The sequence below is a fragment of the Egretta garzetta genome, unplaced genomic scaffold (assembly GCF_000687185.1).
Source record: "Egretta garzetta isolate BGI_Z169 unplaced genomic scaffold, ASM68718v1 scaffold573, whole genome shotgun sequence".
NCBI lineage: Eukaryota > Metazoa > Chordata > Aves > Pelecaniformes > Ardeidae > Egretta > Egretta garzetta.
In genome coordinates this window covers 472,067-481,960 of record NW_009259180.1, presented here as the reverse complement: position 1 = coordinate 481,960, position 9,894 = coordinate 472,067, and positions in this window count along the sequence as shown.

Here is a 9,894-nt window from a genome sequence, read left to right as displayed (position 1 = left end):
AAGTTTGTACTTCTGCGTATCTATTGCTCATGAAATTTCCATAGTAAAGTCGTTCTGCAGTTGACTTTATTCTTTAAACCTGTGGTGTTTGGTATTTCAATAACAAGAAGGATTCCAGTAGTTGCTTGAGCTCTCACTTTCTGTTCTAGGCCCCAGGAGATAGTAAGGGTTTATGGAAGTTCTCTGTAGGGCAGAAAGGAATTTGGAAGGGACTGTTCTGGCATGTATGACACAAATACTATAATGAACAGGAAGGTAAACTGGGATGCCTATACAGGGAAACTCAGCTGCTTGCTTCTTTAGAAGTTTTTTTTATATTGCTAATTGGTGGTAAATTATTCTGTGACTGGACATACCGTGAGCTGGCATTAGCAGATGCAAATAGAAATTCATGCCCTTTCCTGTCTTGAGCTTTATAGAAGTAAGGTGATGTTATAAAACAAAACTATTTTTCTTGGTGTGCAGGCTATTTAAGACCAACAATGGAATAAACAGTTTGATGTTTTTCTGACATCCGGTATGAATCTGGCAATGAACAAAACTGTAGCCATAATAACAATGTGAGTCCTGTTTAGTTTTGAACTTGATTAGAAAAGACAATACAAGGAAGGTGAAACCACTTGAGCACATTACAGAAAAAAAAAAATTATGTTCTCACTTACAGTCCTCTAGTCAAAAAGCCTGGGCATTTTTGTAATCCTGTCATATGATCATTATAATAAAAGCTGTGGGTTAGTGAACTGCTGGGTGCCTGTTACAAAATATATTTTGTAGCTTTTATTTGGCCTAAAGAAGCTGTGGGGGGTGTGTGTGTTGTGCTGATAAAAATTCAAGCTGTAAATTAAGCTGTAAATAATTTTACAACTGGAGCCTAGAATTGACTGTATCTGAAGCCAACTTCCAGACTGGAAATCTTCCAAATTATATAACAGCATTTTATTTCTACCTGTTGTACCATCAACCCACAGAAGTACAATGAAGCAATGTTCTCCCTTGCTTCAAATAACTCACAATCACCTCAAGTTGTCATCCAGAGTTTTTGCACAGTTATGGCATTATTTCCAGCTGCATGATTACTTTTCCCTCTAAAATCCTTGTTTTGGTTGTTTCCACTCCAACTTTTTGTGCTTACACCTTCAGTGGCCCAGTCATTTTAATCTAAGCAAAATCTCAGTGAAACTGGTGCTCCGTTCCCTTATGTTACAAGTACCAAAGTATTTTCCTTGCCTTTTTTTCTTTTTGACCAACTTAGAATTCTTTAGGCTCAAAGAGATACATTAAGTCTCTGTAAAAGTTAATGCTACTTTATGCTTCAAGCTTGCTTCGACTTGCTAAATCCCCTTGCTAGTGCCTGACTGGCTTTGATTATCTCTGTAACTGAGAATTTGTTGAGTTATATGGACCATTCAGAGATTTGGTCAAGCCTAGGTCCCTCAGGCCTTTGTTCATTTATATAAATAATTCTCACTTACCTTGTGTTTTTAATTTTTGAAACCAATGTCTGATGGGGCTGTGGTCATTGTTTTAATGCAAGATCTCCAAATTGCATTGTAGGAAACTTTTTAGTAGGTAGTTACTTTCTCTTCAGCCAGCGTTCAAAGGCTATTGTTCCTTTGGTGTATTGGGGCTCTCTGCTGCTAATTGTGCTGGGTATGATGTAGAATGGAAGAGATGATTTTTCAGGAAGATATTTAATTTTTAGAAGTAAATGCTAAGATTTTGGTGGTCTGAGTCAAGTAACAATTTGGATCTGTTGAACCTGAATAGTTCACATTCGTGAACAATTCGTGCTTAATTTTCACACTTGAACCATGAACTTATTGGCACTTCATCTCGACATGTTGAAGGATGTTTGTAACCTGTGAACTTCTTAATGTCTGTCTTAATGTCAAACACTGAGATATTTTGATTTGTGGCTGCATGAACGTGTGACAGAAGAAATATTTGCTGTCTGTTCCCAGAGGAATACAAGTTTTAATTAATGCTATTTTAAAGTGCTTTTTAAAGCCACAGATTCTGAAAAGGTAAACTAGAAACTTTTATCTTTAACTGATGCAAACATACTGAAGCCAATGGTTATATGGAAGTCTATCGCACTTATAATCTAATCATAAATCCTTTTCTGACCTTCTTTTGGAAGATGCAACTGATGCTAGCCTACCCCAGGATGATGGGTTGAGATAAGTGACTGCATTAAAAATGAACTTTACTGCTGTGCTGTAACTCAATACTTCTGCACTTTTGAAAGGTTCTAAGATGGAAGTGGGTGAGCTTGATTTGTTATGCCGAAGACCATATAGCATATGTATTCCACTGAAGAAAATGCAAGGAATGTGACTGCACACGAAAAGAATACGTGCATATGACTCAAACGTATACCATCTGGAATATTGTTATTTAGTAAGGAAAGAATCTGGTTGGAACTGCATATGAGAGTCTTAAACAGGGCAGAGTTTTTTTTTTTTTGAGTACCAGCCTTTCCTTAATTTAAAAAAAGGGGGGTTATTAGTTGTCTGAAGTTTGTTCTTTGAAATATTCTTTTCAGCAGTTCTAAAACCAGGAGTGCTACATGAAGGACTAAAGACTTATGTAGAAATTTCTGAGTCATATACTGTGTGAGCTGTACTGACTGCTGAAATAACTCTTGGCTCTAATCCATTGCTTCCTCTGTGGGCTTCCTTTTGGATTACTTAGATAACTTTTTTAAGTATCTCTTTTTTTAAACAAAAAGAAAAGTCTTTTGGATGTATTAATATGTAGCTTACTTTTGTTAAGATATTCTTGCAGTACAGACTAGCATGATATTCCAGGCCCAATCAAATAAAAACTTCCATCTCCCCTCATACTGTAAGAGTTGCTATAATACCAAGCTGGACTGAAAGCTTTCTTGTTATGGAGTCAGTTTTGTTTAAAAGTGGCACAAGGGATTTTTTTTGTTGATTTCAAGGTTGTTGTTGTGGCAGGGTTTTATGCAGTGAATGGATCAGAGAAGAGTTCACTCCTGGACATCATCAAATCCTTTAAAAAACAAACAAAACCATAGCCAAATCTGAAGAATTTTTCACCTACCTAAAAAAGAATTAATTGCTAATGCACTAGGTATTTTAATGTAAATTGGTGGTTTGCTTAAGCTGTGGCTGCAGTACCTGATGAAAGAAGGTATTATCCAGAAAATTGTTTCAACAGTCTCACACTGTAGAATCCATGTTTCAGCTGAGTTATATGCTTGGACGTGAATTTGGCAAAAGAACATCAACAGAGGGTCTTGTGCATTTACTCTAACCACTGGCTGAAGGACAGTTGGCCAAAACTCAGTTTAAAAAGACTGGGATAATGTTGATTGGGAAATGGAAGAATTAAATCAACTGGTTTCACTAGCATTGCCCTGTAAGGGAGTCTGTCCTACCTAGCACTAAACCAGTAAAGCAGAATCATCCAGATTCTTTATAGTTTCTAGTTGAACAATAAACTGAGCCTACAGAAGTCATCCATTTTTTCTAACCATCAATTCAGATGAAAAAGGACAATTACTTTCATGTTCCATTATCTCTGATCTCCATTTTGTGTTTTCAGTCACTTCTGAGTTTCTACCCCTAACTCAACGGTGGCTTTTATTACATGTCTTTACTCTGACATAATGTTCTTGAATGCCTCAGTGTGCATTCCTCTGAAACTGAGGCTCCAAGCTTCCAGAAAGAAAAGATTCCTTGTAAGAAGCCTAAGTATCTGCAATACTCCTTTTCCTCATATTCCTGTAAGACAGAGCGTGGTTATTTCTTCTAAATTCTATCTAGATAAATAGTTCTCTGATAAGCAATTGAAGGAAGTCACTTTCCACCAATTTACTGAATTTTTTTTGAACATCAGAAAACATATGGGTAATGGTGATACCGTTGATGCTGGGTTTAGTTGGTACTTGGGCTGCAAAGCCTTCCAAGGATTTTGTTCTCCAAAGGTTCTTGGTACCCATTATGCATAAGGAGAAGCTCCATTCATGCATTAAAAACTGATTAAGACAGAAAGAACAAAGAATAGAAAAAAACCCATTGGTTTCTGAAAGGCAGACAGTCATGAGTAGAGGAGATTGGGATCTGTGTTGTTTAGCATATGTTGACATGATCAGAAAAGCATGTTAATAGTGAGGATACCATATTCACTACAGTAATTTCTAAAGCTAAACTGCAAAAGTTTGGAGAAGCCATGACCCTGAACGACAAGTTGATGAAATAGCAAAATGTGAGGTAGTCTACACCTAGGAAGACCAACAAAACTACACATAGTTTTTTTTCTGGGCTTTATATTTATTTAACTGAGGAGGAGATCTTTGTGACTAGTTTGAGGTTAACTTGAGGCTTGGTGACAGTTGAAAAAAAGGTGAAAGTAGAGAAGGACAAAAAGTAATGGAAATATTCCTTTCATGTGAGAAGAGACTGCATATGAGAGACTCAGACTGGCCAAGAGCCATCTAAGAAGGAACATGATAGGCCTATGTAATCACAGATGGAAAGGTGACTAAAAAGTGATTGTTCGCATTTCCTTGGAATATGAGAAAGTACAGGTTCAAAAAGGGATTAATTTGTGAATTTGTAATTGCTTACATAGCTGGTGTAAGCAATGGCTTGGTTGCAACCTCTGACACAGAAAGTCTCTAAGTCATTAAATGTGTTGAAGCTTTGCCAGGCAAAGCCTGGCAAAAGGACTGGTCTAGTCCCTAAATGTTCAGAGCTAGACAGTATTTGGAAATAGGATATTCAGCTACGTGAGTTTTTGGTTGACATGTTACAACGATTTGTATTACTGTAGTTAAAGATAGAAAAAACAGCACTGAGAACGGGGTTGAGAAAGCTAAGATTTTTAGCTATCACAAATGACTTCATGTTTACTAATTTTTTGCTTCTGAACATAAAAAGATTAAGAGATTGAGTGGGCCACAAACTCTGAAGATCTGTTTCAAATGTATCCGAGGTTTAACACCCAAAAATGAACATACTTGAAGTTGCTTAGGGACAGGGTTGTCACTGGGGTTTGGGAGTAGACACATGACAGCTTTGAAAAGAACAGAACATAATGCTTCTCTGAGTAACTGTAGATGTGTCACTTGCAAAGGCCCATACATTGCATCTTTTACTCATACTGGTGAATTTCTGGTCACACATTATTCACTTGACATGGATTAATGGAGAGTTTTGCAGCAAATAAATAGTGCAATGTAATGCTGACAGAAAAAAATAAATCACACCAGTGCATAAAAGTAACTAATAAAACAGCATAGCAGAGATCAATTAAAGTATAAAGTGATTTTAGATGTTTTGGGTAGAAAAACATTTTGGAAGGACAAATGGACAAGATAAGCCTGGCAAACACTGAGAATGGAAAATGCCATCTGGAAACAAAAAATACAGACATAAATTTTATAGCAACTGTGTAAGGGGGATGGCAAATGTCTGCTAAGGCATGAATCTGGTGATGAAGAAGAAGAAAACGTGCATCCATGTGTCCCTATTTCTTGCAGGCTACTTTTGTATAAGCTCTGGTTTTTTCCCTTTGCATGATGTGTTTTGTCATTGCTTTATGTGCAGTGAGAGCTCAATCCAGAGGACAAGATCCAGTTCAGTTTTCAGCTTGAAAGAGCGCGCCCTCTCTCTCTCCCTCTCTCTCTCTTTTTTTCTAGATCTTCTGTATTGTTTCATTTATTCTTTTCAGCGCAAGGTGAATGATTTAGAAATGATGCTTCATGGATGTTCGCTATCCAAATGCCATTGAATGTCTGTGAGTTGGGCATCACATTACCTTTCCTCCTTAGGAGACCGCAGCATGGCAATATGGGGCTGAATTTTGCTGTAGTTGATGCTTTGCTGAGCAGTCCTTACCAAGTGATGAACAATGAGGAGTCTGGGGTAGCCCAAATGAACCAATGATTCATAAAAATGTCACAAAGGGTGATGTATAACAGAACTAGTGTAAACTTAAAGGTGGTTATTTTTAAATGAGGGATGGGAAAGATGAGAGGGAATAACAGAAAGGGAAAGGAGCAGATGTGGACCCAAAGAAGGCAAGAGAGAAAGAGGAAGAGTAGAGGGGAAGAGAGGAAGTGCCAGAGGAATAAAGACCATGATAATATATCCCAGCACAGCAAGGAAAAAGCAATTTTTTTTTCTCTCATCTCCTCCCCCCCCACCTTAATCCATACAGCTTTTCATCCTGTTTTCCTTCCTTTTTCTTTTTTTTTTTTTTTGCATTCAGTTCACGTTCATTATCTACAACGTACATATAAAAAATCCCTTGCTTCAAAACCCAGCTCCAGAATATGCGAAGGCATCTCTGCAATACCTGCGTATGTCTTTTTATGATTTAATAAAAGTTTCAAGATGGGTTTAAATTTAGTGAAAGAGACGACTAGGGACAATAGTTACCAAAGATTATCAGATCACTTCCCTGGGGACTGAACTCGTGACATTTACTTTCAAAATACAGACAGCTACCTCTTTTGGGGAGCTAAAAAGCTGGCTTCATAACTTGAACTGTTTGGAAGAGCTCATCTGCAGAAGGGGTAATCTCTAGTTTTAAATTCGTGTGTGTGCAGACCTGGATATCAGAGCTTCAAAAAAAAAATAAAATTGCCTACTCAGGGTAATTCAGACTTTTCTACATGTATTTGGTCATCTCTCTCCACAATGTAAAATGCTGTGTTGCTTCTTGAGTGCCTTTGGAATTTTTTATCATCTTTCAAACAAAAGATGTGATCATTGTGGGTGAGAGGGAAGGAATAATAGAAGAAAATCTACTCAGACTAGATAGTAATGAAGATCATATCTCCACAAACTAATAGGATTTCAGCTAAGAATCTGGATAGAATGCAATAAAATAATGTTAAAAAGTTAAGCTTTTCTATTGATTTCTAACAAGGTGTAAGAAACCTGTTATTGTAAAATAGGATGTAAATACTGTTGGTTCTGATGTTTCGCTACTGCTTTCTTCAAGGACACTCTTACTACTAAAAAAGTTTTAGCCCACATCAAAATGCACCAATAAAAATGTAGTTCTTCCCTGAAGTGTAATGACAGCTAAGAAACGCTAATTGAATTACTTTCCTTACAGAAACCTTTAATGCGAGATAAGTGGTGGCTGTATTTGCTAGGTTGCGAGGTTAATATTTGCTCAGCAATGGTTGAAATGGTGTCTTATTACAGTGATGTAGTTGGGGGCAATTCATATTGAAGCCTGTGATACGTATAAATTTTAAGAAATTATTTTTCTATTATCTAGAGTGAAACAGAAGTGAAATAATTTGCATAGCATGACATATCCCTACCCTGATACTGATCTGCTAAAAATCAGACACTTAGTTTAATGACCTGCGCAGTAGATTGTAGTGCCTCAAACTTAAACACCTGAAGTAGAACTTTCAAAAACACCACTGTGATTTAAGAGAATGAATTTCATAGACCTTGCGCTCCCCTATAATTTAAATGTTAAAAAAAAAAAAGAAGCATTTAAGGTTTTTATCACCTAATTTTCTCCCAGACTATAATGTGAGGCTGGCAGCATTTCTGTTCTTCTGTTGTTCCTTTTCCTGTTTTTGCTCCAATTAAATTTTAAAAGTGGACTGCTTATGTATTTGTATAATACCTTGCACAAAGGGGTCTCGTCTGGGTTGTAATACTACACAATAAATCCAAATGACAAAACCAACCAATTTCTAAATGGCATACACTTGGATACCGCCGACTTTATACAAAGTCATAAAAGAAGACTTCTAAAGAGACTTGTACAGAATATTATTACCAGAGACATGAAAGCAAGCATATTTTTCATGTATTAAAGCACCTGGAGGTTTTGCTATGAAGGAGAGTTTTAAAACTAGCTTCGGTAAAACCAAGGCTCAGATGAGGAGACAGGGAATTACTGTTTTGCTGTTGAGGAGTGCAGCTTTGGTAGTAGGAGACTGTAGTTACAAATGAAATTATATTTTAAACATGATCAGAAAACTGTTGGGACCAAAGGGCTAATGAACTATTAATAGTTACTGTAAAAGGTATGCTGTTTATAAGCAACCCATTAGGCCTGCGAGATGCAATAGCCATCTTTTTTTCAAACTTTTGTCACTTACAGATGTGCTGACAGTCATTAGTAACAAGTATTGTTCATATTTGTTTATAAAAGCAGTTAGTTGTTTGTTAATATTTTATAAACTTCCATGGAAAATATGACTTATTAATTGTCGTTACTCATCCCTTATCTGGATTGATTTCAGGTAAGTTTTGCTTTAAATTGAGAAGTCCAAGGCTGAGCCCTGGATTCTGCCTACATTTCCAGGGCTGATGAATTTGTATTTTGTGACTGCAGGCAGAGTTTACAAAGATTAAAGCAAGTCTAGATAACGCTGTTATTAAAGACTTCAGTGATATGCACTTACTGCTCTCAGTCACTACCAGATGTGGAGCAGTAACACTGAAGTACAAAGATAGGAAACAGGGAAATAAATGCTGCTGTAGACAAATGTTCATCGCAGACTGAGCAGGATAATTGACTTACGTGATGGAGCTGTGCTAGTATAGTCTGTCAATATTTTGTCTTTTATAAAGCTTGACTGGTTTGTCTAGCAAACTTTCCTATATTGTTAAAAATATAATTTTCTTAAGATGTAAATGTATACTCTCTTTCCCATTCAAAGACCTTATGTTGTATCTTCTAATGTCCAAATGAGTTCTGTTGGGCTGGCGTCCTTTAGTGTATCACTGGGGAAGTACTTACAAATTGGCAGAAATTTCGGTTAGGTTTTAGAGAGGCTTCGAAGACTGAGGCTGCAGGGGTTTTTTTGAGCTTCATTGGCAGAGTTTCCTGCAGCTTCTATTGGTGCTGGTTTTGTATGTGTTTGAGTATCCATAGTTCTTACTGTTTCTATGGAGTACCAAGTGATGGGAAGGAAGAAGTCATCCTGCCTTTTGGCAGGACAGTTGCCTGCCTTTTCTCTTGAATGCTGGGTCCTGCTTACAATTCATTTAAAAATAACAACCCCAAGCCCTAAGACGAATCATCTACTTTTACTTACTTAAGATATTGAAATGTACATTCAAGCTAGTGCAGGGTTTGAATGCTCACATGCGTATGCTTCAGAGTAGCAAGTCCTGGTATCTGCTGTGCTTTCTGCACACGGACAGGATCAACCCAACTGTAATCATCAGTTGCGGAGGGTGACTGCATACTATGGTATGATCCACAGCATTTGTTACTTCTTACTTTCACTGGATAGTAAGTACTTAAAATAATTTTAGCATGCTAATTAATGGGTGCCTCATTGTTCCTAATACTGGTCATCCTAATGTTGTATTTCTGTCTTGAGACTATCAAAAGAAAATGATCTCATTTAGTATGGAAGTCCCTTTCTATATAGGAAGAGATTAATCTGTTGTGTACCTTCTCTCAGACCAGAGTGATTTCATAGTGAGAGGAATTTGCCTTCTTAGTGTGTTTCCAAAAGTGCGTGAAAAATGTGAGGAGGGGAAAGCAGCATGGATGTGCTGAACTACATTGTGAGTTACTGATACCATCCCCGATACTGAAGGGTATACTCCGACCTAGCGTATTCCTGGGGAAGCGGGGAAGGTGATGGACGGACACTGGGGCTTGCTGGTGCGGATGCAAGCAACAGTTAGCTATTAATGGTATCGCCTCCTCGGGGAGGGGGCACGCCAACAGGCAAACATACTGTAACAGTGGGTGGTCGCTGGGCATCTGGAGCTGGCAACCGATGGCTCCTAAGAGCCAAAGGCATGCCTCTGCTTTCACACACACACCCCCCCAGGCAAATGGATGCCTCTCCGTGTGAGCACGTATCGGGGTGACTCCGGCTGCTCTCCCCAGCCAAGCAGCGGAGCGTTCACCTCGCAGCCA